Below are 6,584 nucleotides of genomic sequence, written 5' to 3' on the forward strand. Positions count from 1 at the left end.
AGGGGAAGCAGGCTCCCCGCTGAGCAGAGAGCCCGATGTGGGGCTCAATCCAAGGACTCGGGATCGTGACCTGAGCTGAAGGCAGAGGCTTTAACCCACTGAGCCACCCAGGTGCCCCTCATTTATTTCTTCTTAAATGAGGTTTGGTAGTTGGACCATTTTATATATAAGTTGTTAAATTTATGGCCACAGATGTGTTCATGGTATTCCCTTATTATCACTTTTATGTATGAGGGTCTGTAGTGATGTTTCTGTTGTCAATTCTGTTATTGATAATTTGTATATTCTTTCTTTATTCCTCATAAATTTGATTAGAGAATGAACAGTTTTATGGATTTATTTAAAAAAACTGAGTCTTTTATTTCATTAGTTTTCTATATTTCTTTTCATTTATTTACATTTTTATATTTATTTCCATCTTTCATGCTTTGTTGGTTTAATATGCTATTTTTTAATCTTGTTTCTTCAGGTGGAAGCTTACACTATTGATTGGAAACACTTCTTTTAGAATGCAAGCATTTAATGTGATATGTTTCCTCCTAAGCCCTGTATTAGCTATATCTCATACATTTTTATATGTTTCATTTTCTTTTTCATGCAGTTCAAAATATTTTCTCATTTCCTTTGAGAACACTTCTTAAACATATGGGATATATAGAAGTATTTGTTTAAATTGTCACTACTTGAGAAGTTTCCAGTATCTTTCTGTATTTCTGTATTTGATTTCTAGTTTAATTCTGTCATTGTCAGGAAATATACCCTGCATATTTATTATTCTTTATATGAGTTAAAGTTTGTTTTATGATGCAGAAAATGCTCTGTATTTGTGAATGTTTCATGTTCAATTAAATAAATTTGTTTTAGAGATTAATCTAATTTAATTTAATTTTTAAAAGATTTTATTTTTTATTTGAGAGAGCACAGAGCAAGAGTGTGAGGGAGAAGCAGACTCCCTGTTGAGAAGAGTGCCCAAGGAGGGATGAGGGGCTTGATCCCAGGACCCTGGGATCATGACCTAAGCCCAAAGTAGATGCTTAACCAACTGAGCCACCCAGGTGCCCCTGTTTTAGAGGTTTAAATGTTAACTAATTCAAAGTGGTTGTTAGTCTTGTTCAGATCTTGTCCTATATCCTTGCTGATTTTCTTTTTCTTGTCTTCTTTTTCTATTCATTACTGAAAGAGGAGTGTTTTACTAGTGTTTTACTAGTTCCCTAGTATGATTATATTTGGCTATTTCCCCTTTATGTTCTCTTAATTTATGTTTCATATATTTTGAAACCATTTTTTTATGTGTCTGTGCATTCATGATTGTTGTATCTTACTGGCAAATAGATCTTTTTCTCCTTATGCAATGACCTGTTTTTTTTTTCCTCTGAATTTTCTTTGTTTTGAGGTCACTTTGTCCTGTGCCTATACAGCTATTCTAGCTTTCTTTTGATCTAGGTTTTCATGTTATATCTTTTCTCATCTATCTACTTTTAACTTCCCCATATAATTACATTTGAAGTAAATTTATTGTAGACAGCTCATTATTGGGTTATATGTTTTTTTTAATCCATTCTAAAAATGTCTGTTTTTTACATGACATTTCAGGCCATTTGCATATAATGTAATTACTAGTATTGTTGGGTTTCAGTTTTCTGTTTTGTTATTTATTTACTGTTTGCTCTTTTTTGTTTCTCTGTTGCTCCTTTTTTTTGTGCCTCCTTTCATATTTTTAGTGTTTCATTTTAATTTTTTATTGACTTTTTGGCTATATCTCTGCATTATATTTTTAATGGCCATTCTAGAGATTATGCTATTCATATGTAACCTTTCATAGTATACTTGAATTAATATTTTACTACTTGAAGTAAAATATGAAGTCTTACAATCATATAGATACTTTTGTTCTCCTGTTTTGTGTTTTGGGTGGTATAATGTATTATATCTATATGTCTTGAAAACCTCATCTTTAAAGTTTTTCCTATAACTTACCATACTCAATAATCAAGCATAGTTTGAAGAATCTAAGAAAGGAAAAATCAAATTTATTATATATACTGAGATAATTGCCATTTCTGTTGGATTTTTCTATCCTGGATTTCTATGTTTCTCTCTGTATCATATCTCTTTAGCCTGGAGAGCTCTCTTTAGAATTTCTTTTGCAGAGGTCTGCTGGTGACAAATTCTCTTAGTTTTTCTTCATCTGAGAAGTCTTCATCTGGTCATCCTTCTTGAAAGATATTTTCATTAGAAACAAAATTCTCAGTTGACTTTTTTTTATTATTATTATAGTACTTTGAAGATGTTTACTACCATCTTCTGGCCTTTGTGTTTTCTGGTGAAAAAAACCCATGGTCATTTGAATTTTTGATCCTTTTTGTGTAATATATCGTTTTTTCCCCTGGCTTTTCAAGGTTTTTTCTTCTTCTTCTTCTTCTTCTTTTTTTTTTTTTTAAGTATAGGGAAGCCCCAATGTGGGGCTTGAATTCATAATCCTGAGACAAAGAGTCACATGCTTTACCAACTGAGCCAGACACATACCCCATCTTATTCTTTGCTTTATAGAAATTTCATTATGATGTGTCCGGGTGGGTTTTCTTTGAGTTAGTTCTGTTTGAGGCTCACCAATCTTTTTTTGTCTATAAGTTTATGTCTTTCACTAGCTTTGCAAAGTTATTGGCCATTATTTTACAAATAATTTTTCTGCACAATTTCTTCCCTTATTTAGGATCTCAATGACATAAGTATAAGACTTTTTGATATTGTCTCATAGACTTCTGAGTTTTGGTGCCTGTTTTTTAAAAAAGGCTATTTTCTCTTTGTTCTTAACACCGGATAATTTCTATTGATCTTTAAGACTGTTGACTTTTCTTCCTATATCTTTGTTCTGCAATTTAGTTCATTCAGTCATTTTTTAAATTTTATTTTTCTATATTTTATCATGTTTTATATTTTAGATCTGATCTTTCCATTTGGATCTTTAAAAATACTATTTATCTGATGAAAATTTCTCTCATTTAAAGTGTCAAACTTTGTGTCATAAAACACAGAGACAATAGTTGATTTAATTTTATTTTGTGAAATTTAAGAAACAAAACAGATAAACATAGGGGAACAGAAGGAAAAATAAAATAAGAGGAAAATAGAGAGGGAGGCAAACCATAAGAAACTCTTAAATATAAGGAACAAACTGAGAGTTGCTGGAGGGTAGGTGAGTGAGGGGGAGGTGATGGGCAGTAAAGAAGGCACTTCTAGTAATGAGCACTGGGTGTTGTATGCAACTGATAAATCACTGAATTCTACTTCTAAAACTAATAATACAGTATATAGTAATTAAATTGAATTTAATTAAAAATTTTAAAAAGAAAAAGAAAAAAATTAAATTTTTATCCTGAAGTTCTGACTTTTGAGTCTTTTTAAGTTGTCATCTGCTGACTGCTTTTCTCCTTTAGAATTAGTCATATTTTTTTGTTCTCATTGTTTTTAAATAATTTTGAATTATATATTATTATTAAATATTATTTATATTATTAAATATTTATGTTTTAAGACTCTGGCTCCTCTTAAGTTCTCCAAAAAATGTTGTATTATGTTTTAGTAGGCAATCATGTTGTGTTCGTATCACAAGTTCAATCTCTTCCATGAACAGTAGTTCCAATGCCAGTTTAGTTTTCAAAGCCCTTTCTATATTTCTTTTTGTTTAAAATGTGAGTATAGTTGATACACAATGTTATATTAGTTTCAGGTTTACAACATAGTGATTCATAACTCTATACATTAAGTTGGGCTCATCACAATTTTAGCTACCATCTGTAGCATTGCATAAAATTCTATTACAATACCATAGACTATATTCCCTATGCTATATCTTTAATTCTTATGACTTATTCATTCCATAACTGGAAACCTGTATCTTCTACCCTACTTCACTCATTTTGTCCATCCCTCAATCTCCTCCCTCCATGCTTCTTTCTGTATGATCTGTACATCCATAGCTTGGAAATGAGTCCATAACTTGTGCCCGTTTGAAGAAGATTTAGGATTCCCCTTCTACAACTTCTTCCTCTTTGGAATTTCTCTTATACCCTCTGGGTCCCAGGGGCTTCTTTTCCCAGTCCTCAGTCCAGGAACATGGTATTTCTTTCTGAGACTCAGCTACCCATGCTGCCCCACAGTTCTGCCTGAAGGAGGTAACCCTGGGGCAAAACAATGACGGAAATTAGAGAGAAAGAAAAATTCAGAGATTCTTTCAACACTTTTCAGGCTGTAGGAACCTTTTTCTTTTTCTTTTTTTCCTGGTTTTCTGGTTAGAAAGATGCGTTTCCTATCAGTTTTAGATACCTGAGCTACCACCACCACTATTGGGTAACTTCATGAATGGGACAGAGGGGAAAAAAAAAAAAAAAGACTTCCCATATACTCTGATTCACAGGGACTTCTTTCCCAACCCTCTGTCCAGAAAGACAAGATTTCTCTCTGGGTTTTTGGCACCCCGTGACGCACTGCACAGTTCTGCAATGGGGCTCTTTTTGAGTCAAAATCAAGATAAAAGAGGAAAAAATTCATAAACTTAGCCCTGTTATAGATTATTCTTCAAGTATTGTCTCCCCTCTTCAATCTACCTGTTATTAGTAACTGTTCAGAGTTCTCAGGTAGTTGGTCTTTATATTTTGTCCAGAGATTTGTAATCAGTGGAGTAGATAGGCTGTAATCGATTCATTACCTCTTGATCAGCCTTGGAATTCAAGTAACCTTGCTTCATGATGGCAAAATGAGGGTTCAGACGCTAATATAGAGAATCCCAAAGCTCTTGTCTCATTACCATATTCAGCATTTTACATATAAAGGATAATCTTTACTGTAATTTCATACACTTCATGTAAAATTAGGTTTGTGTCCTATTATTTTGATTGTGTTATGTAGAGATAGATGAAGGAGAACAAGAACAAGAGCAAAAGAAAGGTCAATAATAAGGAAAAAGAAAGAAAGGGAGATAAAAGAGATCAAAAGATAGGTGGTTGTCAGTTATTGTACATACTAAAAATATGCACTTGTCTTATGTCTGGATTAAGGTTCAGGGAGGAAACAGATATACAAGGGAGTAATTGAGAAGGTTTTAATGAAGGTATTATTTTCAAAGGAGTAGGCAGGGTAAGGAACATAACAAGGGATATTGAAACCCAAAGGGAATTGCAGCAGCTGGAAGCCATTCTTAGACCAAGACTTGAAGTGTCAGGAGGAGGCACATATATTAAAACTCACAAGAGAAGACATCGTGTAGACAGGTTATATAATTTATTGGAATTTTTGGCCATAGTAGAGTAATGTAGCCTCTGTTAGGGAGGGTTGAGGTAGTAAATATTCTGTCTTCTGTCTTCTCCTGTCTTTTTTTTTTTTTTTAAGATTTTATTTATTTATTTCACAAGATTTTATTTATTTATTTCACAGTCAGAGATCACAAGTAGGCAGAGAGGCAGGCAGAGAGAGAGGAGGAAGCAGGCTCCCCGAGGAGCAGAGAGCCCAATGCGGGGCTCAATCCCAGGACTCTGGGATCATGACCTGAGCTGAAGGCAGAGGCTTTAACCCACTGAGCCACCCAGATGCCCCTTCTCCTGCCTTCTTATCTTCTGCTAATGTCTCTCATTGTCTGAATTCAAACATGCTATTCTTTAGAGAACCTGGATGAGACAATTCCTGCACATCACCTCTCCAAACTCACAGTAAGTGGAAGAGTAGAAAGTGGCCCTATAGGACAAATGGAGACCATCAGCTCCTTTTGCCCATCAGGCTTCAGTCCTTTTGAACAATGGAAGAACACAGTTGTCTCATTACAGAATGATTCACTATAATCTTAACCTCATTTTACGTAAATTAAAATATTATATTGCCTGTACCATTCAGATATGATAGAAGAAAAAAAAGGGAAATAATTTACATGAAACATGATCACTAAAGTCTCCACTTATGTAGTTAATCTGAAGATCTAGATTAATAAATAAATAGAGTTTTTTTTTTCTTCCATGACCTATTGTGTTTCTTTTACCCTCTACCACCATGTTGACTGGTTGGATCTTTAATCTGGTGAAACTATTGAAACTTTTATTGCCAGAGTATCCAAGTCCTGTATTAGTTCCTGCAGTCCTCCATTATCTATTGAATATGGAAATACTAAAAGATGACCTAGTAAGTGCTTTGGATTTAAGAAATAGTTACTTTAAAACTTACTGTGCAATTTCCCTTTGACAATAAGGATAAATCACCATTCCTAATGAAGTTTTATACCAATTGGTTTAGTGGCATGAATAACCAATGTGCATTGTGATTGGTAGAATAATGTCCCTCCCAAGATGTCTGTGTCCTTATGGAGTATTATGCCTCCATCAGAAAGGATGAATCCCCAACTTTTGTAGCAACATGGATGGGACTGGAAGAGATTATGCTGAGTGAAATAAGTCAAGTAGAGAGAGTCAATTATCATATGTTTTCACTTATTTGTGGAGCATAACAAATAACATGGAGGACATGGGGAGATGGAGAGGAGAAGGGAGTTGAGGGAAATTGGAAGGGGAGGTGAACCATGAGAGACTATGGACTCTGGT

Source organism: Mustela nigripes, chromosome 5 (assembly GCF_022355385.1).
Source record: "Mustela nigripes isolate SB6536 chromosome 5, MUSNIG.SB6536, whole genome shotgun sequence".
Taxonomy (NCBI): domain Eukaryota; kingdom Metazoa; phylum Chordata; class Mammalia; order Carnivora; family Mustelidae; genus Mustela; species Mustela nigripes.